The sequence below is a fragment of the Taudactylus pleione genome, unplaced genomic scaffold (genome assembly GCF_031769625.1).
Source record: "Taudactylus pleione unplaced genomic scaffold, aTauple2 ptg001666l, whole genome shotgun sequence".
In the NCBI taxonomy this organism is placed as follows: domain Eukaryota; kingdom Metazoa; phylum Chordata; class Amphibia; order Anura; family Myobatrachidae; genus Taudactylus; species Taudactylus pleione.
The window spans coordinates 642,501-662,746 of NW_028286063.1; the positions used below are offsets into that span (position 1 = coordinate 642,501).

The window sequence follows — 20,246 nt, forward strand, 5'->3', positions numbered from 1 at the left end:
TAAAGAAGTAAAAGACGATAAAAGTTAATATTTTTGAGCACCTACAGCCAAACCACACTGGACATGCCCAATCTCATCTGATCTTGGAAGCTATGCAGTGTTGGGACTGGTTAGTACTTGGATTGGAGACTACCTAGGAATCCCAGGTGCTGTAGGTAATTTTATACTGCCATAACCGTCTTTTCTATTACATTTTACATTTAATTTTTTCAACTTATCAATGAATTTACTTGAGTTAAGAAGTAATAGAGGTCTAAAGTTAATGCTTTTGAGCACCTACAGCCAAACCACACTGGACATGCCCAATCTCGTCTGATCTTGGAAGCTATGCAGTGTTGGGACTGGTTTGTGCTTGGATGGGAGACTACCTAGGAATCCCAGGTTCTGTAGGTAATTTTATACTTCCATAACATTCTTTTCTATTACATTTTACATTTCATTTTTCAACTTATCATTGAATTTAGTTGAGTTAAGAAGTAAAAGAGGTCTAAAGTTAATGTTTTTGAGCACCTACTGCCAAACCACACTGGACATGCCCAATCTCGTCTGAACTTGGAAGCTATGCAGTGTTGGGCCTGGTTAGTACTTGTATGGGAGACCACCAGGGATTACCAGGTACTGTAGGTAATTTTATACTGCCATAACATTCTTTTCTATTACATTTTACATTTAATTTTTTCAACTTATCAATGAATTTACTTGAGTTAAGAAGTAATAGAGGTCTAAAGTTAATGTTTTTGAGCACCTACAGCCAAACCACACTGGACATGCCCAATCTCGTCTGATCTTGGAAGCGATGCAGTGTTGGGCCTGGTTAGTACTTGGATGGGAGACCACCTGGGAATACCAGGTGCTGTAAGTAATTTTATGCAGCCATAACATTCTTTTCTATTACATTTTAAATTTAATTTTTTCAACTTATCAATGAATTTACTTGAGTTAAGAAGTAATAGAGGTCTAAAGTTAATGTTTTTGAGCATCTACAGCCAAACCACACTGGACATGCCCAATCTCGTCTGATCTTGGAAGCTATGCAGTTTTGGGCCTGGTTAGTACTTGGATGGGAGACCACCTGGGAATACCAGGAGATGTAGGTAATTTTATACTGCCATAACATTCTTTTCTATTACATTTTACATTTAATTTTTCAACTTATCATTGAATTTACTTGAGTTAAGCAGTAAAAGAGGTCTAAAGTTATTACTTTTGAGCACCTACAGCCAATCCACACTGGACATGCCCCATCTCGTCTTATCTTGGTAGCTATGCAGTGTTGGGCATGGTCAGTATTTGGATGGGAGACCACCTGGGAAAACCAGGTGCAGTAGGAAATTTTATACTGCCATAACATTCTTTTCTATTACATTTTACATTTAATTTTTTCAACTTATCAATGAATTTACTTGTGTTAAGAAGTAAAAGCGGTCTAAATTTAACGCCTTTGAGCACCTACAGCCAAACCACAGTGGACATGCCCAATCTCGTCTGATCTTGGAAGCTATGCAGTGTTGGGCCTGGTTAGTACTTGGATGGGAGACCACATGGGAATACCGGGAGCTGTAGGTAATTTTATACTGCCATAACATTCTTTTCTATTACATTTTACATTTCATTTTTTCAACTTATCAATGAATTTTCTTGAGTTAAGAAGTAAAAGAGGTCTAAAGTTAATGTTTTTGGGCACCTACAGCCAAACCTCACTGGACATGCCCAATCTCGTCAGATCTTGGAAGCTATGCAGTGTTGGGCCTGGTTAGTACTTGGATGGGAGACCACCTGGGAATACCAGGTGCTGTAGGTAATTTTATATAGCCATAACATTCTTTTCTATTACATTTTACATTTAATTTTTTCAACTTATCAATGAATTTACTTGAGTTAAGAAGTAATGGAGGTCTAAAGTTAATGTTTTTGACCACCTCCAGCCAATCCACACTGGACATGCCCAATCTCGTCTTATCTTGGAAGCTATGCAGTGTTGGGCGTGGTCCGTACTTGGATGGGAGACCACCTGGGAAAACCAGGTGCAGTAGGTAATTTTATACTGCCATAGCATTCTTTTCTATTACATTTTAAATTAATTTTTTTCAACTTATCAATGAATTTACTTGAGTTAAGAAGTAATACAGGTCTAAAGTTAATGTTTTTGAGCACCTACAGCCAAACCACACTGGACATGCCCAATCTCGTCTGATCTTGGAAGCTATGCAGTGTTGGGACTGGTTTCTACTTGGATGGGAGACTACCTAGGAATCCCAGGTTCTGTAGGTAATTTTATACTGCCATAAGATTCTTTTCTATTACATTTTACATGTAATTTTTTTCAACTTATCAATGAATTTACTTGAGTAAAGAAGTAAAAGAGGTCTAAAGTTAATGTTTTTGAGCACCTACAGCCAAACCACACTGGACATGCCCAATCTCATCTGATCTTGGAAGCTATGCAGTGTTGGGCCTGGTTAGTACTTGGATGGGAGACCACCTAGGAATCCCAAGTGCTGTAGGTAATTTTATACTGCCATAACAGTCTATTACATTTTACATTTAATTTTTTCAACTTATCAATGAATTTCCTTGAGTTAAGAAGTAATAGAGGTCTAAAGTTAATATTTTTCAGCACCTATAGCCAAACCACACAGGACATGGCCAATGTCGTCTGATCTTGGAAGCTATGCAGTGTTGGGCATGGTTAGTACTTGGATGGGAATCCACCTGGGAATACCAAGTGCTGTAGGTAATTCTATACTGCCATAACATTCTTTTCTATTACATTTTACATTTTATTTTTTTCCACTTATCATTGAATTTACTTGAGTTAAGAAGTAATAAAGGTCTAAAGTTAATATTTTTGAGAAACTACAGCCAAACCACACTGGACATGTCCAATCTCATCGGATCTTGGAAGCTATGCAGTGTAGGGCCTGGTTAGTACTTGGATGGGAGACCACCTAGGAATACCAGGTGCTATAGGTAATTTTATACTGACATAACAGTCTTTTCTATTTCATTTTACATTTAATTTTTTCAAATTATCAATGAATTTACTTGAGTAAAGAAGTAAAAGACGTTAAAAGTTAATATTTTTGAGCACCTACAGCCAAACCACACTGGACATGCCCAATCTCATCTGATCTTGGAAGCTATGCAGTGTTGGGATTGGTTAGTACTTGGATGGGAGACTACCTAGGAATCCCAGGTGCTGTAGGTAATTTTATACTGCCATAACCGTCTTTTCTATTACATTTTACATTTAATTTTTTCAACTTATCAATGAATTTACTTGAGTTAAGAAGTAATAGAGGTCTAAAGTTAATACTTTTGAGCACCTACAGCCAAACCACACTGGACATGCCCAATCTCGTCTGATCTTGGAAGCTATGCAGTGTTGGGACTGGTTTGTACTTGGATGGGAGACTACATAGGAATCCCAGGTTCTGTAGGTAGTTTTATACTTCCATAACATTCTTTTCTATTACATTTTACATTTCATTTTTCAACTTATCATTGAATTTACTTGAGTTAAGAAGTAAAAGAGGTCTAAAGTTAATGTTTTTGAGCACCTACTGCCAAACCACACTGGACATGCCCAATCTCGTCTGAACTTGGAAGCTATGCAGTGTTGGGCCTGGTTAGTACTTGTATGGGAGACCACCAGGGATTACCAGGTACTGTAGGTAATTTTATACTGCCATAACATTCTTTTCTATTACATTTTAAATTTAATTTTTTCAACTTATCAATGAATTTACTTGAGTTAAGAAGTAATAGAGGTCTAAAGTTAATGTCTTTGAGCACCTACAGCCAAACCACACTGGACATGCCCAATCTCGTCTGATCTTGGAAGCTATGCAGTGTTGGGCCTGGTTAGTACTTGGATGGGAGACCACCTGGGAATACCAGGTGCTGTAGGTAATTTTATACTGCCATAACATTCTTTTCTATTACATTTTACATTTAATTTTTTCAACTTATCAATGAATTTACTTGAGTTAAGAAGTAATAGAGGTCTAAAGTTAATGTTTTTGACCACCTACAGCCAATCCACACTGGACATGCCCAATCTCGTCTTATCATGGAAGCTATGCAGTGTTGGGCGTGGTCCTTACTTGCATGGGAGACCACCTGGGAATACCAGGAGCTGTAGGTAATTTTATACTGCCATAACATTCTTTTCTATTACATTTTACATTTAATTTTTTCAACTTATCAATGAATTTACTTGAGTTAAGAAGTAATAGAGGTCTAAATGTAATTCTTTTGAGCACCTACAGCCAAACCACACTGGACATGCCCAATCTCGACCGATCTTGGAAGCTGTGCAGTGTTGGGCCTCGTTTGTACTTGGATGGGAGACCACCTGGGAATACCAGTTGCTGTAGGTAATTTTAGACACCCAAAACATTCTATTCTATTACATTTTACATTTCATTTTTTCAACTTATCAATGAATTTTCTTGAGTTAAGAAGTAAAAGAGGTCTAAAGTTAATGTTTTTGGGCATCTACAGCCAAACCTCACTGGACATGCCCAATCTCGTCAGATCTTGGAAGCTATGCAGTGTTGGGCCTGGTTAGTACTTGGATGGGAGACCACCTGGGAATACCAGGTGCTGTAGGTAATTTTATATAGCCATAACATTCTTTTCTATTACATTTTACATTTAATTTTTTCAACTTATCAATGAATTTACTTGAGTTAAGAAGTAATGGAGGTCTAAAGTTAATGTTTTTGACCACCTACAGCCAATCCACACTGCACATGCCCAATCTCGTCTTATCTTGGAAGCTATGCAGTGTTGGGCGTGGTCCGTACTTGGATGGGAGACCACCTGGGAAAACCAGGTGCAGTAGGTAATTTTATACTGCCATAGCATTCTTTTCTATTACATTTTACATTTAATTTTTTCAACTTATCAATGAATTTACTTGAGTTAAGAAGTAATACAGGTCTAAAGTTAATGTTTTTGAGCACCTACAGCCAAACCACACTGGACATGCCCAATCTCGTCTGATCTTGGAAGCTATGCAGTGTTGGGACTGGTTTCTACTTGGATTGGAGACTACCTAGGAATCCCAGGTTCTGTAGGTAATTTTATACTGCCATAAGATTCTTTTCTATTACATTTTACATGTAATTTTTTTCAACTTATCAATGAATTTACTTGAGTAAAGAAGTAAAAGAGGTCTAAAGTTAATGTTTTTGAGCACCTACAGCCAAACCACACTGGACATGCCCAATCTCATCTGATCTTGGAAGCTATGCAGTGTTGGGCCTGGTTAGTACTTGGATGGGAGACCACCTAGGAATCCCAGGTGCTGTAGGTAATTTTATACTGCCATAACAGTCTATTACATTTTACATTTAATTTTTTCAACTTATCAATGAATTTCCTTGAGTTAAGAAGTAATAGAGGTCTAAAGTTAATATTTTTCAGCACCTATAGCCAAACCACACAGGACATGGCCAATGTCGTCTGATCTTGGAAGCTATGCAGTGTTGTGCATGGTTAGTACTTGGATGGGAATCCACCTGGGAATACCAAGTGCTGTAGGTAATTCTATACTGCCATAACATTCTTTTCTATTACATTTTACATTTTTTTTTTTCCACTTATCATTGAATTTACTTGAGTTAAGAAGTAATAAAGGTCTAAAGTTAATATTTTTGAGAAACTACAGCCAAACCACACTGGACATGTCCAATCTCATCGGATCTTGGAAGCTATGCAGTGTAGGGCCTGGTTAGAACTTGGATGGGAGACCACCTAGGAATACCAGGTGCTATAGGTAATTTTATACTGACATAACAGTCTTTTCTATTTCATTTTACATTTAATTTTTTCAAATTATCAATGAATTTACTTGAGTAAAGAAGTAAAAGACGTTAAAAGTTAATATTTTTGAGCACCTACAGCCAAACCACACTGGACATGCCCAATCTCATCTGATCTTGGAAGCTATGCAGTGTTGGGACTGGTTAGTACTTGGATGGGAGACTACCTAGGAATCCCAGGTGCTGTAGGTAATTTTATACTGCCATAACCGTCTTTTCTATTACATTTTACATTTAATTTTTTCAACTTATCAATGAATTTACTTGAGTTAAGAAGTAATAGAGGTCTAAAGTTAATGCTTTTGAGCACCTGCAGACAAACCACACTGGACATGCCCAATCTCGTCTTATCTTGGAAGCTATGCAGTGTTGGGACTGGTTTGTACTTGGATGGGAGACTACCTAGGAATCCCAGGTTCTGCAGGTAATTTTATACTTCCATAACCGTCTTTTCTATTACATTTTACATTTCATTTTTCAACTTATCATTGAATTTACTTGAGTTAAGAAGTAAAAGAGGTCTAAAGTTAATGTTTTTGAGCACCTACTGCCAAACCACACTGGACATGCCCAATCTCGTCTGAACTTGGAAGCTATGCAGTGTTGGGCCTGGTTAGTACTTGTATGGGAGACCTCCAGGGATTACCAGGTACTGTAGGTAATTTTATACTGCCATAACATTCTTTTCTATTACATTTTACATTTAATTTTTTCAACTTATCAATGAATTTACTTGAGTTAAGAAGTAATAGAGGTCTAAAGTTAATGTCTTTGAGCACCTACAGCCAAACCACACTGGACATGCCCAATCTCATCGGATCTTGGAAGCTATGCAGTGTAGGGCCTGGTTAGTACTTGGATGGGAGACCACCTAGGAATACCAGGTGCTATAGGTAATTTTATACTGACATAACAGTCTTTTCTATTTCATTTTACATTTAATTTTTTCAAATTATCAATGAATTTACTTGAGTAAAGAAGTAAAAGACGTTAAAAGTTAATATTTTTGAGCACCTACAGCCAAACCACACTGGACATGCCCAATCTCATCTGATCTTGGAAGCTATGCAGTGTTGGGATTGGTTAGTACTTGGATGGGAGACTACCTAGGAATCCCAGGTGCTGTAGGTAATTTTATACTGCCATAACCGTCTTTTCTATTACATTTTACATTTAATTTTTTCAACTTATCAATGAATTTACTTGAGTTAAGAAGTAATAGAGGTCTAAAGTTAATACTTTTGAGCACCTACAGCCAAACCACACTGGACATGCCCAATCTCGTCTGATCTTGGAAGCTATGCAGTGTTGGGACTGGTTTGTACTTGGATGGGAGACTACCTAGGAATCCCAGGTTCTGTAGGTAGTTTTATACTTCCATAACATTCTTTTCTATTACATTTTACATTTCATTTTTCAACTTATCATTGAATTTACTTGAGTTAAGAAGTAAAAGAGGTCTAAAGTTAATGTTTTTGAGCACCTACTGCCAAACCACACTGGACATGCCCAATCTCGTCTGAACTTGGAAGCTATGCAGTGTTGGGCCTGGTTAGTACTTGTATGGGAGACCACCAGGGATTACCAGGTACTGTAGGTAATTTTATACTGCCATAACATTCTTTTCTATTACATTTTACATTTAATTTTTTCAACTTATCAATGAATTTACTTGAGTTAAGAAGTAATAGAGGTCTAAAGTTAATGTCTTTGAGCACCTACAGCCAAACCACACTGGACATGCCCAATCTCGTCTGATCTTGGAAGCTATGCAGTGTTGGGCCTGGTTAGTACTTGGATGGGAGACCACCTGGGAATACCAGGTGCTGTAGGTAATTTTATACTGCCATAACATTCTTTTCTATTACATTTTACATTTAATTTTTTCAACTTATCAATGAATTTACTTGAGTTAAGAAGTAATAGAGGTCTAAAGTTAATGTTTTTGACCACCTACAGCCAATCCACACTGGACATGCCCAATCTCGTCTTATCATGGAAGCTATGCAGTGTTGGGCGTGGTCCTTACTTGCATGGGAGACCACCTGGGAATACCAGGAGCTGTAGGTAATTTTATACTGCCATAACATTCTTTTCTATTACATTTTACATTTAATTTTTTCAACTTATCAATGAATTTACTTGAGTTAAGAAGTAATAGAGGTCTAAATGTAATTCTTTTGAGCACCTACAGCCAAACCACACTGGACATGCCCAATCTCGACCGATCTTGGAAGCTGTGCAGTGTTGGGCCTCGTTTGTACTTGGATGGGAGACCACCTGGGAATACCAGTTGCTGTAGGTAATTTTAGACACCCAAAACATTCTATTCTATTACATTTTACATTTCATTTTTTCAACTTATCAATGAATTTTCTTGAGTTAAGAAGTAAAAGAGGTCTAAAGTTAATGTTTTTGGGCATCTACAGCCAAACCTCACTGGACATGCCCAATCTCGTCAGATCTTGGAAGCTATGCAGTGTTGGGCCTGGTTAGTACTTGGATGGGAGACCACCTGGGAATACCAGGTGCTGTAGGTAATTTTATATAGCCATAACATTCTTTTCTATTACATTTTACATTTAATTTTTTCAACTTATCAATGAATTTACTTGAGTTAAGAAGTAATGGAGGTCTAAAGTTAATGTTTTTGACCACCTACAGCCAATCCACACTGCACATGCCCAATCTCGTCTTATCTTGGAAGCTATGCAGTGTTGGGCGTGGTCCGTACTTGGATGGGAGACCACCTGGGAAAACCAGGTGCAGTAGGTAATTTTATACTGCCATAGCATTCTTTTCTATTACATTTTACATTTAATTTTTTCAACTTATCAATGAATTTACTTGAGTTAAGAAGTAATACAGGTCTAAAGTTAATGTTTTTGAGCACCTACAGCCAAACCACACTGGACATGCCCAATCTCGTCTGATCTTGGAAGCTATGCAGTGTTGGGACTGGTTTCTACTTGGATGGGAGACTACCTAGGAATCCCAGGTTCTGTAGGTAATTTTATACTGCCATAAGATTCTTTTCTATTACATTTTACATGTAATTTTTTTCAACTTATCAATGAATTTACTTGAGTAAAGAAGTAAAAGAGGTCTAAAGTTAATGTTTTTGAGCACCTACAGCCAAACCACACTGGACATGCCCAATCTCATCTGATCTTGGAAGCTATGCAGTGTTGGGCCTGGTTAGTACTTGGATGGGAGACCACCTAGGAATCCCAGGTGCTGTAGGTAATTTTATACTGCCATAACAGTCTATTACATTTTACATTTAATTTTTTCAACTTATCAATGAATTTCCTTGAGTTAAGAAGTAATAGAGGTCTAAAGTTAATATTTTTCAGCACCTATAGCCAAACCACACAGGACATGGCCAATGTCGTCTGATCTTGGAAGCTATGCAGTGTTGTGCATGGTTAGTACTTGGATGGGAATCCACCTGGGAATACCAAGTGCTGTAGGTAATTCTATACTGCCATAACATTCTTTTCTATTACATTTTACATTTTTTTTTTTTCCACTTATCATTGAATTTACTTGAGTTAAGAAGTAATAAAGGTCTAAAGTTAATATTTTTGAGAAACTACAGCCAAACCACACTGGACATGTCCAATCTCATCGGATCTTGGAAGCTATGCAGTGTAGGGCCTGGTTAGAACTTGGATGGGAGACCACCTAGGAATACCAGGTGCTATAGGTAATTTTATACTGACATAACAGTCTTTTCTATTTCATTTTACATTTAATTTTTTCAAATTATCAATGAATTTACTTGAGTAAAGAAGTAAAAGACGTTAAAAGTTAATATTTTTGAGCACCTACAGCCAAACCACACTGGACATGCCCAATCTCATCTGATCTTGGAAGCTATGCAGTGTTGGGACTGGTTAGTACTTGGATGGGAGACTACCTAGGAATCCCAGGTGCTGTAGGTAATTTTATACTGCCATAACCGTCTTTTCTATTACATTTTACATTTAATTTTTTCAACTTATCAATGAATTTACTTGAGTTAAGAAGTAATAGAGGTCTAAAGTTAATGCTTTTGAGCACCTGCAGACAAACCACACTGGACATGCCCAATCTCGTCTGATCTTGGAAGCTATGCAGTGTTGGGACTGGTTTGTACTTGGATGGGAGACTACCTAGGAATCCCAGGTTCTGCAGGTAATTTTATACTTCCATAACCGTCTTTTCTATTACATTTTACATTTCATTTTTCAACTTATCATTGAATTTACTTGAGTTAAGAAGTAAAAGAGGTCTAAAGTTAATGTTTTTGAGCACCTACTGCCAAACCACACTGGACATGCCCAATCTCGTCTGAACTTGGAAGCTATGCAGTGTTGGGCCTGGTTAGTACTTGTATGGGAGACCTCCAGGGATTACCAGGTACTGTAGGTAATTTTATACTGCCATAACATTCTTTTCTATTACATTTTACATTTAATTTTTTCAACTTATCAATGAATTTACTTGAGTTAAGAAGTAATAGAGGTCTAAAGTTAATGTCTTTGAGCACCTACAGCCAAACCACACTGGACATGCCCAATCTCATCGGATCTTGGAAGCTATGCAGTGTAGGGCCTGGTTAGTACTTGGATGGGAGACCACCTAGGAATACCAGGTGCTATAGGTAATTTTATACTGACATAACAGTCTTTTCTATTTCATTTTACATTTAATTTTTTCAAATTATCAATGAATTTACTTGAGTAAAGAAGTAAAAGACGTTAAAAGTTAATATTTTTGAGCACCTACAGCCAAACCACACTGGACATGCCCAATCTCATCTGATCTTGGAAGCTATGCAGTGTTGGGATTGGTTAGTACTTGGATGGGAGACTACCTAGGAATCCCAGGTGCTGTAGGTAATTTTATACTGCCATAACCGTCTTTTCTATTACATTTTACATTTAATTTTTTCAACTTATCAATGAATTTACTTGAGTTAAGAAGTAATAGAGGTCTAAAGTTAATACTTTTGAGCACCTACAGCCAAACCACACTGGACATGCCCAATCTCGTCTGATCTTGGAAGCTATGCAGTGTTGGGACTGGTTTGTACTTGGATGGGAGACTACCTAGGAATCCCAGGTTCTGTAGGTAGTTTTATACTTCCATAACATTCTTTTCTATTACATTTTACATTTCATTTTTCAACTTATCATTGAATTTACTTGAGTTAAGAAGTAAAAGAGGTCTAAAGTTAATGTTTTTGAGCACCTACTGCCAAACCACACTGGACATGCCCAATCTCGTCTGAACTTGGAAGCTATGCAGTGTTGGGCCTGGTTAGTACTTGTATGGGAGACCACCAGGGATTACCAGGTACTGTAGGTAATTTTATACTGCCATAACATTCTTTTCTATTACATTTTACATTTAATTTTTTCAACTTATCAATGAATTTACTTGAGTTAAGAAGTAATAGAGGTCTAAAGTTAATGTCTTTGAGCACCTACAGCCAAACCACACTGGACATGCCCAATCTCGTCTGATCTTGGAAGCTATGCAGTGTTGGGCCTGGTTAGTACTTGGATGGGAGACCACCTGGGAATACCAGGTGCTGTAGGTAATTTTATACTGCCATAACATTCTTTTCTATTACATTTTACATTTAATTTTTTCAACTTATCAATGAATTTACTTGAGTTAAGAAGTAATAGAGGTCTAAAGTTAATGTTTTTGACCACCTACAGCCAATCCACACTGGACATGCCCAATCTCGTCTTATCATGGAAGCTATGCAGTGTTGGGCGTGGTCCTTACTTGCATGGGAGACCACCTGGGAATACCAGGAGCTGTAGGTAATTTTATACTGCCATAACATTCTTTTCTATTACATTTTACATTTAATTTTTTCAACTTATCAATGAATTTACTTGAGTTAAGAAGTAATAGAGGTCTAAATGTAATTCTTTTGAGCACCTACAGCCAAACCACACTGGACATGCCCAATCTCGACCGATCTTGGAAGCTGTGCAGTGTTGGGCCTCGTTTGTACTTGGATGGGAGACCACCTGGGAATACCAGTTGCTGTAGGTAATTTTAGACACCCAAAACATTCTATTCTATTACATTTTACATTTCATTTTTTCAACTTATCAATGAATTTTCTTGAGTTAAGAAGTAAAAGAGGTCTAAAGTTAATGTTTTTGGGCATCTACAGCCAAACCTCACTGGACATGCCCAATCTCGTCAGATCTTGGAAGCTATGCAGTGTTGGGCCTGGTTAGTACTTGGATGGGAGACCACCTGGGAATACCAGGTGCTGTAGGTAATTTTATATAGCCATAACATTCTTTTCTATTACATTTTACATTTAATTTTTTCAACTTATCAATGAATTTACTTGAGTTAAGAAGTAATGGAGGTCTAAAGTTAATGTTTTTGACCACCTACAGCCAATCCACACTGCACATGCCCAATCTCGTCTTATCTTGGAAGCTATGCAGTGTTGGGCGTGGTCCGTACTTGGATGGGAGACCACCTGGGAAAACCAGGTGCAGTAGGTAATTTTATACTGCCATAGCATTCTTTTCTATTACATTTTACATTTAATTTTTTCAACTTATCAATGAATTTACTTGAGTTAAGAAGTAATACAGGTCTAAAGTTAATGTTTTTGAGCACCTACAGCCAAACCACACTGGACATGCCCAATCTCGTCTGATCTTGGAAGCTATGCAGTGTTGGGACTGGTTTCTACTTGGATGGGAGACTACCTAGGAATCCCAGGTTCTGTAGGTAATTTTATACTGCCATAAGATTCTTTTCTATTACATTTTACATGTAATTTTTTTCAACTTATCAATGAATTTACTTGAGTAAAGAAGTAAAAGAGGTCTAAAGTTAATGTTTTTGAGCACCTACAGCCAAACCACACTGGACATGCCCAATCTCATCTGATCTTGGAAGCTATGCAGTGTTGGGCCTGGTTAGTACTTGGATGGGAGACCACCTAGGAATCCCAGGTGCTGTAGGTAATTTTATACTGCCATAACAGTCTATTACATTTTACATTTAATTTTTTCAACTTATCAATGAATTTCCTTGAGTTAAGAAGTAATAGAGGTCTAAAGTTAATATTTTTCAGCACCTATAGCCAAACCACACAGGACATGGCCAATGTCGTCTGATCTTGGAAGCTATGCAGTGTTGTGCATGGTTAGTACTTGGATGGGAATCCACCTGGGAATACCAAGTGCTGTAGGTAATTCTATACTGCCATAACATTCTTTTCTATTACATTTTACATTTTATTTTTTTCCACTTATCATTGAATTTACTTGAGTTAAGAAGTAATAAAGGTCTAAAGTTAATATTTTTGAGAAACTACAGCCAAACCACACTGGACATGTCCAATCTCATCGGATCTTGGAAGCTATGCAGTGTAGGGCCTGGTTAGAACTTGGATGGGAGACCACCTAGGAATACCAGGTGCTATAGGTAATTTTATACTGACATAACAGTCTTTTCTATTTCATTTTACATTTAATTTTTTCAAATTATCAATGAATTTACTTGAGTAAAGAAGTAAAAGACGTTAAAAGTTAATATTTTTGAGCACCTACAGCCAAACCACACTGGACATGCCCAATCTCATCTGATCTTGGAAGCTATGCAGTGTTGGGACTGGTTAGTACTTGGATGGGAGACTACCTAGGAATCCCAGGTGCTGTAGGTAATTTTATACTGCCATAACCGTCTTTTCTATTACATTTTACATTTAATTTTTTCAACTTATCAATGAATTTACTTGAGTTAAGAAGTAATAGAGGTCTAAAGTTAATGCTTTTGAGCACCTGCAGACAAACCACACTGGACATGCCCAATCTCGTCTGATCTTGGAAGCTATGCAGTGTTGGGACTGGTTTGTACTTGGATGGGAGACTACCTAGGAATCCCAGGTTCTGCAGGTAATTTTATACTTCCATAACCGTCTTTTCTATTACATTTTACATTTCATTTTTCAACTTATCATTGAATTTACTTGAGTTAAGAAGTAAAAGAGGTCTAAAGTTAATGTTTTTGAGCACCTACTGCCAAACCACACTGGACATGCCCAATCTCGTCTGAACTTGGAAGCTATGCAGTGTTGGGCCTGGTTAGTACTTGTATGGGAGACCTCCAGGGATTACCAGGTACTGTAGGTAATTTTATACTGCCATAACATTCTTTTCTATTACATTTTACATTTAATTTTTTCAACTTATCAATGAATTTACTTGAGTTAAGAAGTAATAGAGGTCTAAAGTTAATGTCTTTGAGCACCTACAGCCAAACCACACTGGACATGCCCAATCTCATCGGATCTTGGAAGCTATGCAGTGTAGGGCCTGGTTAGTACTTGGATGGGAGACCACCTAGGAATACCAGGTGCTATAGGTAATTTTATACTGACATAACAGTCTTTTCTATTTCATTTTACATTTAATTTTTTCAAATTATCAATGAATTTACTTGAGTAAAGAAGTAAAAGACGTTAAAAGTTAATATTTTTGAGCACCTACAGCCAAACCACACTGGACATGCCCAATCTCATCTGATCTTGGAAGCTATGCAGTGTTGGGATTGGTTAGTACTTGGATGGGAGACTACCTAGGAATCCCAGGTGCTGTAGGTAATTTTATACTGCCATAACCGTCTTTTCTATTACATTTTACATTTAATTTTTTCAACTTATCAATGAATTTACTTGAGTTAAGAAGTAATAGAGGTCTAAAGTTAATACTTTTGAGCACCTACAGCCAAACCACACTGGACATGCCCAATCTCGTCTGATCTTGGAAGCTATGCAGTGTTGGGACTGGTTTGTACTTGGATGGGAGACTACCTAGGAATCCCAGGTTCTGTAGGTAGTTTTATACTTCCATAACATTCTTTTCTATTACATTTTACATTTCATTTTTCAACTTATCATTGAATTTACTTGAGTTAAGAAGTAAAAGAGGTCTAAAGTTAATGTTTTTGAGCACCTACTGCCAAACCACACTGGACATGCACAATCTCGTCTGAACTTGGAAGCTATGCAGTGTTGGGCCTGGTTAGTACTTGTATGGGAGACCACCAGGGATTACCAGGTACTGTAGGTAATTTTATACTGCCATAACATTCTTTTCTATTACATTTTACATTTAATTTTTTCAACTTATCAATGAATTTACTTGAGTTAAGAAGTAATAGAGGTCTAAAGTTAATGTCTTTGAGCACCTACAGCCAAACCACACTGGACATGCCCAATCTCGTCTGATCTTGGAAGCTATGCAGTGTTGGGCCTGGTTAGTACTTGGATGGGAGACCACCTGGGAATACCAGGTGCTGTAGGTAATTTTATACTGCCATAACATTCTTTTCTATTACATTTTACATTTAATTTTTTCAACTTATCAATGAATTTACTTGAGTTAAGAAGTAATAGAGGTCTAAAGTTAATGTTTTTGACCACCTACAGCCAATCCACACTGGACATGCCCAATCTCGTCTTATCATGGAAGCTATGCAGTGTTGGGAGTGGTCCTTACTTGCATGGGAGACCACCTGGGAATACCAGGAGCTGTAGGTAATTTTATACTGCCATAACATTCTTTTCTATTACATTTTACATTTAATTTTTTCAACTTATCAATGAATTTACTTGAGTTAAGAAGTAATAGAGGTCTAAATGTAATTCTTTTGAGCACCTACAGCCAAACCACACTGGACATGCCCAATCTCGACCGATCTTGGAAGCTGTGCAGTGTTGGGCCTCGTTTGTACTTGGATGGGAGACCACCTGGGAATACCAGTTGCTGTAGGTAATTTTAGACACCCAAAACATTCTATTCTATTACATTTTACATTTCATTTTTTCAACTTATCAATGAATTTTCTTGAGTTAAGAAGTAAAAGAGGTCTAAAGTTAATGTTTTTGGGCATCTACAGCCAAACCTCACTGGACATGCCCAATCTCGTCAGATCTTGGAAGCTATGCAGTGTTGGGCCTGGTTAGTACTTGGATGGGAGACCACCTGGGAATACCAGGTGCTGTAGGTAATTTTATATAGCCATAACATTCTTTTCTATTACATTTTACATTTAATTTTTTCAACTTATCAATGAATTTACTTGAGTTAAGAAGTAATGGAGGTCTAAAGTTAATGTTTTTGACCACCTACAGCCAATCCACACTGCACATGCCCAATCTCGTCTTATCTTGGAAGCTATGCAGTGTTGGGCGTGGTCCGTACTTGGATGGGAGACCACCTGGGAAAACCAGGTGCAGTAGGTAATTTTATACTGCCATAGCATTCTTTTCTATTACATTTTACATTTAATTTTTTCAACTTATCAATGAATTTACTTGAGTTAAGAAGTAATACAGGTCTAAAGTTAATGTTTTTGAGCACCTACAGCCAAACCACACTGGACATGCCCAATCTCGTCTGATCTTGGAAGCTATGCAGTGTTGGGACTGGTTTCTACTTGGATGGGAGACTACCTAGGAATCCCAGGTTCTGTAGGTAATTTTATACTGCCATAAGATTCTTTTCTATTACATTTTACATGTAATTTTTTTCAACTTATCAATGAATTTACTTGAGTAAAGAAGTAAAAGAGGTCTAAAGTTAATGTTTTTGAGCACCTACAGCCAAACCACACTGGACATGCCCAATCTCATCTGATCTTGGAAGCTATGCAGTGTTGGGCCTGGTTAGTACTTGGATGGGAGACCACCTAGGAATCCCAGGTGCTGTAGGTAATTTTATACTGCCATAACAGTCTATTACATTTTACATTTAATTTTTTCAACTTATCAATGAATTTCCTTGAGTTAAGAAGTAATAGAGGTCTAAAGTTAATATTTTTCAGCACCTATAGCCAAACCACACAGGACATGGCCAATGTCGTCTGATCTTGGAAGCTATGCAGTGTTGTGCATGGTTAGTACTTGGATGGGAATCCACCTGGGAATACCAAGTGCTGTAGGTAATTCTATACTGCCATAACATTCTTTTCTATTACATTTTACATTTTATTTTTTTCCACTTATCATTGAATTTACTTGAGTTAAGAAGTAATAAAGGTCTAAAGTTAATATTTTTGAGAAACTACAGCCAAACCACACTGGACATGTCCAATCTCATCGGATCTTGGAAGCTATGCAGTGTAGGGCCTGGTTAGAACTTGGATGGGAGACCACCTAGGAATACCAGGTGCTATAGGTAATTTTATACTGACATAACAGTCTTTTCTATTTCATTTTACATTTAATTTTTTCAAATTATCAATGAATTTACTTGAGTAAAGAAGTAAAAGACGTTAAAAGTTAATATTTTTGAGCACCTACAGCCAAACCACACTGGACATGCCCAATCTCATCTGATCTTGGAAGCTATGCAGTGTTGGGACTGGTTAGTACTTGGATGGGAGACTACCTAGGAATCCCAGGTGCTGTAGGTAATTTTATACTGCCATAACCGTCTTTTCTATTACATTTTACATTTAATTTTTTCAACTTATCAATGAATTTACTTGAGTTAAGAAGTAATAGAGGTCTAAAGTTAATGCTTTTGAGCACCTGCAGACAAACCACACTGGACATGCCCAATCTCGTCTGATCTTGGAAGCTATGCAGTGTTGGGACTGGTTTGTACTTGGATGGGAGACTACCTAGGAATCCCAGGTTCTGCAGGTAATTTTATACTTCCATAACCGTCTTTTCTATTACATTTTACATTTCATTTTTCAACTTATCATTGAATTTACTTGAGTTAAGAAGTAAAAGAGGTCTAAAGTTAATGTTTTTGAGCACCTACTGCCAAACCACACTGGACATGCCCAATCTCGTCTGAACTTGGAAGCTATGCAGTGTTGGGCCTGGTTAGTACTTGTATGGGAGACCTCCAGGGATTACCAGGTACTGTAGGTAATTTTATACTGCCATAACATTCTTTTCTATTACATTTTACATTTAATTTTTTCAACTTATCAATGAATTTACTTGAGTTAAGAAGTAATAGAGGTCTAAAGTTAATGTCTTTGAGCACCTACAGCCAAACCACACTGGACATGCCCAATCTCATCGGATCTTGGAAGCTATGCAGTGTAGGGCCTGGTTAGTACTTGGATGGGAGACCACCTAGGAATACCAGGTGCTATAGGTAATTTTATACTGACATAACAGTCTTTTCTATTTCATTTACATTTAATTTTTTCAAATTATCAATGAATTTACTTGAGTAAAGAAGTAACAAGACGTTAAAAGTTAATATTTTTGAGCACCTACAGCCAAACCACACTGGACATGCCCAATCTCATCTGATCTTGGAAGCTATGCAGTGTTGGGATTGGTTAGTACTTGGATGGGAGACTACCTAGGAATCCCAGGTGCTGTAGGTAATTTTATACTGCCATAACCGTCTTTTCTATTACATTTTACATTTAATTTTTTCAACTTATCAATGAATTTACATTGAGTTAAGAAGTAATAGAGGTCTAAGTTAATACTTTTGAGCACCTACAGCCAAACCACACTGGACATGCCCAATCTCGTCTGATCTTGGAAGCTATGCAGTGTTGGGACTGGTTTGTACTTGGATGGGAGACTACCTAGGAATCCCAGGTTCTGTAGGTAGTTTTATACTTCCATAACATTCTTTTCTATTACATTTTACATTTCATTTTTCAACTTATCATTGAATTTACTTGAGTTAAGAAGTAAAAGAGGTCTAAAGTTAATGTTTTTGAGCACCTACTGCCAAAACCACACTGGACATGCCCAATCTCGTCTGAACTTGGAAGCTATGCAGTGTTGGGCCATGGTTAGTACTTGTATGGGAGACCCCCAGGGATTACCAGGTACTGTAGGTAATTTTTATACTGCCATAACATTCTTTTCTATTACATTTTACATTTAATTTTTTCAACTATCAATGAATTTACTTGAGTAAGAAGTAATAGAGGTCTAAAGTTAATGTCTCTTGAGCACCTACAGCCAAACCACACTGGACATGCCCAATCTCGTCTGATCTTGGAAGCTATGCAGTGTATGGGCCTGGTTAGTACTTGGATGGGAGACCACCTGGGAATACCAGGTGCTGTAGGTAATTTTTATACTGCCATAACATTCTTTTCTATTACATTTTACATTTAATTTTTTCAACTTATCAATGAATTTACTTGAGTTAAGAAGTAATAGAGGTCTAAAGTTAATGTTTTTGACCACCTACAGCCAATCCACACTGGACATGCCCAATCTCGTCTTATCATGGAAGCTTTGCAGTGTTGGCGTGGTCCTTACTTGCATGGGAGACCACCTGGAATACCAGGAGCTGTAGGTAATTTTATACTGCCATAACATTCTTTTCTATTACATTTTACATTTAATTTTTCAAACTTATCAATGAATTTACTTGAGTTAAGAAGTAATAGAGGTCTAAATGTAATTCTTTTGAGCACCTACAGCCAAACCACACTGGACATGCCCAATCTCGACCGATCTTGGAAGCTGTTGCAGTGTTGGGCCTCGTTTGTACTTGGATGGAGACCACCTGGGAATACCAGTTGCTGTAGGTAATTTTTAGACACCCAAAACATTCTATTCTATTACATTTTACATTTCATTTTTTCAACTTATCAATGAATTTTCTTGAGTTAAGAAGTAAAAGAGGTCTAAAGTTAATGTTTTTGGGCATCTACAGCCAAACCTCACTGGACATGCCCAATCTCGTCAGATCTTGGAAGCTATGCAGTGTTGGGCCTGGTTAGTACTTGGATGGGAGACCACCTGGGAATACCAGGTGCTGTAGGTAATTTTATATAGCCATAACATTCTTTTCTATTACATTTTACATTAATTTTTTCAACTTATCAATGAATTTACTTGAGTTAAGAAGTAATGGAGGTCTAAAGTTATGTTTTTGACCACCTACAGCCAATCCACACTGGCACATGCCCAATCTCGTCTTATCTTGGAAGCTATGCAGTGTTGGGCGTGGTCCGTACTTGGATGGGAGACCACCCTGGGAAAACCAGGTGCAGTAGGTAATTTTATACTGCCATAGCATTCTTTCTATTACATTTTACATTTAATTTTTTCAACTTATCAATGAATTTACTTGAGTTAAGAAGTATACAGGTCTAAAGTTAATGTTTTTGAGCACCTACAGCCAAACCACACTGACATGCCCAATCTCGTCTGATCTTGGAAGCTATGCAGTGTTGGGACTGGTTTCTACTTGGATGGGTGACTACCTAGGAATCCCAGGTTCTGTAGGTAATTTTATACTGCCATAAGATTCTTTTCTATTACATTTTACTTGTAATTTTTTTCAACTTATCAATGAATTTACTTGAGTAAAGAAGTAAAAGAGGTCTAAAGTTAATGTTTTTGAGCACCTACAGCCAAACCACACTGGA

General features: G+C 37.4%; 5 non-coding genes and 61 pseudogenes across 5 annotated transcripts; all 66 read left to right on the plus strand.

Moving 5' to 3' along the window:
• Window positions 1-39: 39 nt before the first annotated feature.
• LOC148441925 (5S ribosomal RNA) lies at window positions 40-158 on the plus strand (annotated as a pseudogene).
• A 116-nt stretch (window positions 159-274) lies between these two features.
• On the plus strand, window positions 275-393 carry LOC148441926 (5S ribosomal RNA; annotated as a pseudogene).
• A 115-nt stretch (window positions 394-508) lies between these two features.
• LOC148441927 (5S ribosomal RNA) lies at window positions 509-627 on the plus strand (annotated as a pseudogene).
• A 116-nt stretch (window positions 628-743) lies between these two features.
• Window positions 744-862, plus strand: LOC148441928 (5S ribosomal RNA; annotated as a pseudogene).
• Window positions 863-978: 116 nt separating this feature from the next.
• LOC148441929 (5S ribosomal RNA) lies at window positions 979-1,097 on the plus strand (annotated as a pseudogene).
• Window positions 1,098-1,447: 350 nt separating this feature from the next.
• On the plus strand, window positions 1,448-1,566 carry LOC148441930 (5S ribosomal RNA; annotated as a pseudogene).
• A 116-nt stretch (window positions 1,567-1,682) lies between these two features.
• LOC148441931 (5S ribosomal RNA) lies at window positions 1,683-1,801 on the plus strand. Its single transcript, XR_015876128.1, has one exon. It is a non-coding gene; the product is annotated as a 5S ribosomal RNA (ribosomal RNA).
• Window positions 1,802-2,152: 351 nt separating this feature from the next.
• Window positions 2,153-2,271, plus strand: LOC148441932 (5S ribosomal RNA; annotated as a pseudogene).
• A 117-nt stretch (window positions 2,272-2,388) lies between these two features.
• Window positions 2,389-2,507, plus strand: LOC148441933 (5S ribosomal RNA; annotated as a pseudogene).
• Window positions 2,508-2,618: 111 nt separating this feature from the next.
• Window positions 2,619-2,737, plus strand: LOC148441934 (5S ribosomal RNA; annotated as a pseudogene).
• Window positions 2,738-2,854: 117 nt separating this feature from the next.
• Window positions 2,855-2,973, plus strand: LOC148441935 (5S ribosomal RNA; annotated as a pseudogene).
• Window positions 2,974-3,089: 116 nt separating this feature from the next.
• LOC148441936 (5S ribosomal RNA) lies at window positions 3,090-3,208 on the plus strand (annotated as a pseudogene).
• A 116-nt stretch (window positions 3,209-3,324) lies between these two features.
• On the plus strand, window positions 3,325-3,443 carry LOC148441937 (5S ribosomal RNA; annotated as a pseudogene).
• A 115-nt stretch (window positions 3,444-3,558) lies between these two features.
• LOC148441938 (5S ribosomal RNA) lies at window positions 3,559-3,677 on the plus strand (annotated as a pseudogene).
• A 116-nt stretch (window positions 3,678-3,793) lies between these two features.
• Window positions 3,794-3,912, plus strand: LOC148441939 (5S ribosomal RNA). The gene has a single exon (XR_015876072.1). It is a non-coding gene; the product is annotated as a 5S ribosomal RNA (ribosomal RNA).
• A 351-nt stretch (window positions 3,913-4,263) lies between these two features.
• Window positions 4,264-4,382, plus strand: LOC148441940 (5S ribosomal RNA; annotated as a pseudogene).
• A 116-nt stretch (window positions 4,383-4,498) lies between these two features.
• On the plus strand, window positions 4,499-4,617 carry LOC148441941 (5S ribosomal RNA; annotated as a pseudogene).
• A 587-nt stretch (window positions 4,618-5,204) lies between these two features.
• LOC148441942 (5S ribosomal RNA) lies at window positions 5,205-5,323 on the plus strand (annotated as a pseudogene).
• Window positions 5,324-5,669: 346 nt separating this feature from the next.
• Window positions 5,670-5,788, plus strand: LOC148441943 (5S ribosomal RNA; annotated as a pseudogene).
• A 116-nt stretch (window positions 5,789-5,904) lies between these two features.
• LOC148441944 (5S ribosomal RNA) lies at window positions 5,905-6,023 on the plus strand (annotated as a pseudogene).
• A 116-nt stretch (window positions 6,024-6,139) lies between these two features.
• On the plus strand, window positions 6,140-6,258 carry LOC148441945 (5S ribosomal RNA; annotated as a pseudogene).
• A 115-nt stretch (window positions 6,259-6,373) lies between these two features.
• Window positions 6,374-6,492, plus strand: LOC148441946 (5S ribosomal RNA; annotated as a pseudogene).
• Window positions 6,493-6,608: 116 nt separating this feature from the next.
• Window positions 6,609-6,727, plus strand: LOC148441947 (5S ribosomal RNA; annotated as a pseudogene).
• Window positions 6,728-6,843: 116 nt separating this feature from the next.
• LOC148441948 (5S ribosomal RNA) lies at window positions 6,844-6,962 on the plus strand (annotated as a pseudogene).
• Window positions 6,963-7,078: 116 nt separating this feature from the next.
• On the plus strand, window positions 7,079-7,197 carry LOC148441949 (5S ribosomal RNA; annotated as a pseudogene).
• A 115-nt stretch (window positions 7,198-7,312) lies between these two features.
• Window positions 7,313-7,431, plus strand: LOC148441950 (5S ribosomal RNA; annotated as a pseudogene).
• A 116-nt stretch (window positions 7,432-7,547) lies between these two features.
• On the plus strand, window positions 7,548-7,666 carry LOC148441951 (5S ribosomal RNA). The gene has a single exon (XR_015876074.1). It is a non-coding gene; the product is annotated as a 5S ribosomal RNA (ribosomal RNA).
• A 351-nt stretch (window positions 7,667-8,017) lies between these two features.
• On the plus strand, window positions 8,018-8,136 carry LOC148441952 (5S ribosomal RNA; annotated as a pseudogene).
• A 116-nt stretch (window positions 8,137-8,252) lies between these two features.
• LOC148441953 (5S ribosomal RNA) lies at window positions 8,253-8,371 on the plus strand (annotated as a pseudogene).
• Window positions 8,372-8,722: 351 nt separating this feature from the next.
• On the plus strand, window positions 8,723-8,841 carry LOC148441954 (5S ribosomal RNA; annotated as a pseudogene).
• Window positions 8,842-8,958: 117 nt separating this feature from the next.
• On the plus strand, window positions 8,959-9,077 carry LOC148441955 (5S ribosomal RNA; annotated as a pseudogene).
• Window positions 9,078-9,424: 347 nt separating this feature from the next.
• On the plus strand, window positions 9,425-9,543 carry LOC148441956 (5S ribosomal RNA; annotated as a pseudogene).
• A 116-nt stretch (window positions 9,544-9,659) lies between these two features.
• Window positions 9,660-9,778, plus strand: LOC148441957 (5S ribosomal RNA; annotated as a pseudogene).
• A 116-nt stretch (window positions 9,779-9,894) lies between these two features.
• LOC148441958 (5S ribosomal RNA) lies at window positions 9,895-10,013 on the plus strand (annotated as a pseudogene).
• Window positions 10,014-10,128: 115 nt separating this feature from the next.
• LOC148441959 (5S ribosomal RNA) lies at window positions 10,129-10,247 on the plus strand (annotated as a pseudogene).
• Window positions 10,248-10,363: 116 nt separating this feature from the next.
• On the plus strand, window positions 10,364-10,482 carry LOC148441960 (5S ribosomal RNA; annotated as a pseudogene).
• Window positions 10,483-10,598: 116 nt separating this feature from the next.
• On the plus strand, window positions 10,599-10,717 carry LOC148441961 (5S ribosomal RNA; annotated as a pseudogene).
• A 116-nt stretch (window positions 10,718-10,833) lies between these two features.
• Window positions 10,834-10,952, plus strand: LOC148441962 (5S ribosomal RNA; annotated as a pseudogene).
• Window positions 10,953-11,067: 115 nt separating this feature from the next.
• Window positions 11,068-11,186, plus strand: LOC148441963 (5S ribosomal RNA; annotated as a pseudogene).
• Window positions 11,187-11,302: 116 nt separating this feature from the next.
• On the plus strand, window positions 11,303-11,421 carry LOC148441964 (5S ribosomal RNA). Its single transcript, XR_015876075.1, has one exon. It is a non-coding gene; the product is annotated as a 5S ribosomal RNA (ribosomal RNA).
• A 351-nt stretch (window positions 11,422-11,772) lies between these two features.
• On the plus strand, window positions 11,773-11,891 carry LOC148441965 (5S ribosomal RNA; annotated as a pseudogene).
• A 116-nt stretch (window positions 11,892-12,007) lies between these two features.
• Window positions 12,008-12,126, plus strand: LOC148441966 (5S ribosomal RNA; annotated as a pseudogene).
• A 351-nt stretch (window positions 12,127-12,477) lies between these two features.
• On the plus strand, window positions 12,478-12,596 carry LOC148441967 (5S ribosomal RNA; annotated as a pseudogene).
• A 117-nt stretch (window positions 12,597-12,713) lies between these two features.
• On the plus strand, window positions 12,714-12,832 carry LOC148441968 (5S ribosomal RNA; annotated as a pseudogene).
• A 347-nt stretch (window positions 12,833-13,179) lies between these two features.
• On the plus strand, window positions 13,180-13,298 carry LOC148441969 (5S ribosomal RNA; annotated as a pseudogene).
• Window positions 13,299-13,414: 116 nt separating this feature from the next.
• On the plus strand, window positions 13,415-13,533 carry LOC148441970 (5S ribosomal RNA; annotated as a pseudogene).
• Window positions 13,534-13,649: 116 nt separating this feature from the next.
• Window positions 13,650-13,768, plus strand: LOC148441971 (5S ribosomal RNA; annotated as a pseudogene).
• Window positions 13,769-13,883: 115 nt separating this feature from the next.
• Window positions 13,884-14,002, plus strand: LOC148441972 (5S ribosomal RNA; annotated as a pseudogene).
• Window positions 14,003-14,118: 116 nt separating this feature from the next.
• Window positions 14,119-14,237, plus strand: LOC148441973 (5S ribosomal RNA; annotated as a pseudogene).
• A 116-nt stretch (window positions 14,238-14,353) lies between these two features.
• LOC148441974 (5S ribosomal RNA) lies at window positions 14,354-14,472 on the plus strand (annotated as a pseudogene).
• Window positions 14,473-14,588: 116 nt separating this feature from the next.
• Window positions 14,589-14,707, plus strand: LOC148441975 (5S ribosomal RNA; annotated as a pseudogene).
• Window positions 14,708-14,822: 115 nt separating this feature from the next.
• On the plus strand, window positions 14,823-14,941 carry LOC148441976 (5S ribosomal RNA; annotated as a pseudogene).
• Window positions 14,942-15,057: 116 nt separating this feature from the next.
• Window positions 15,058-15,176, plus strand: LOC148441977 (5S ribosomal RNA). Its single transcript, XR_015876076.1, has one exon. It is a non-coding gene; the product is annotated as a 5S ribosomal RNA (ribosomal RNA).
• A 351-nt stretch (window positions 15,177-15,527) lies between these two features.
• On the plus strand, window positions 15,528-15,646 carry LOC148441978 (5S ribosomal RNA; annotated as a pseudogene).
• A 116-nt stretch (window positions 15,647-15,762) lies between these two features.
• LOC148441979 (5S ribosomal RNA) lies at window positions 15,763-15,881 on the plus strand (annotated as a pseudogene).
• A 351-nt stretch (window positions 15,882-16,232) lies between these two features.
• On the plus strand, window positions 16,233-16,351 carry LOC148441980 (5S ribosomal RNA; annotated as a pseudogene).
• A 117-nt stretch (window positions 16,352-16,468) lies between these two features.
• LOC148441981 (5S ribosomal RNA) lies at window positions 16,469-16,587 on the plus strand (annotated as a pseudogene).
• Window positions 16,588-16,934: 347 nt separating this feature from the next.
• Window positions 16,935-17,053, plus strand: LOC148441982 (5S ribosomal RNA; annotated as a pseudogene).
• Window positions 17,054-17,169: 116 nt separating this feature from the next.
• On the plus strand, window positions 17,170-17,288 carry LOC148441983 (5S ribosomal RNA; annotated as a pseudogene).
• Window positions 17,289-17,404: 116 nt separating this feature from the next.
• LOC148441984 (5S ribosomal RNA) lies at window positions 17,405-17,523 on the plus strand (annotated as a pseudogene).
• A 115-nt stretch (window positions 17,524-17,638) lies between these two features.
• On the plus strand, window positions 17,639-17,757 carry LOC148441985 (5S ribosomal RNA; annotated as a pseudogene).
• Window positions 17,758-17,873: 116 nt separating this feature from the next.
• LOC148441986 (5S ribosomal RNA) lies at window positions 17,874-17,992 on the plus strand (annotated as a pseudogene).
• A 116-nt stretch (window positions 17,993-18,108) lies between these two features.
• Window positions 18,109-18,227, plus strand: LOC148441987 (5S ribosomal RNA; annotated as a pseudogene).
• Window positions 18,228-18,343: 116 nt separating this feature from the next.
• On the plus strand, window positions 18,344-18,462 carry LOC148441988 (5S ribosomal RNA; annotated as a pseudogene).
• Window positions 18,463-18,814: 352 nt separating this feature from the next.
• LOC148441989 (5S ribosomal RNA) lies at window positions 18,815-18,934 on the plus strand (annotated as a pseudogene).
• A 586-nt stretch (window positions 18,935-19,520) lies between these two features.
• LOC148441990 (5S ribosomal RNA) lies at window positions 19,521-19,639 on the plus strand (annotated as a pseudogene).
• The last annotated feature ends 607 nt before the right edge of the window (window positions 19,640-20,246 follow it).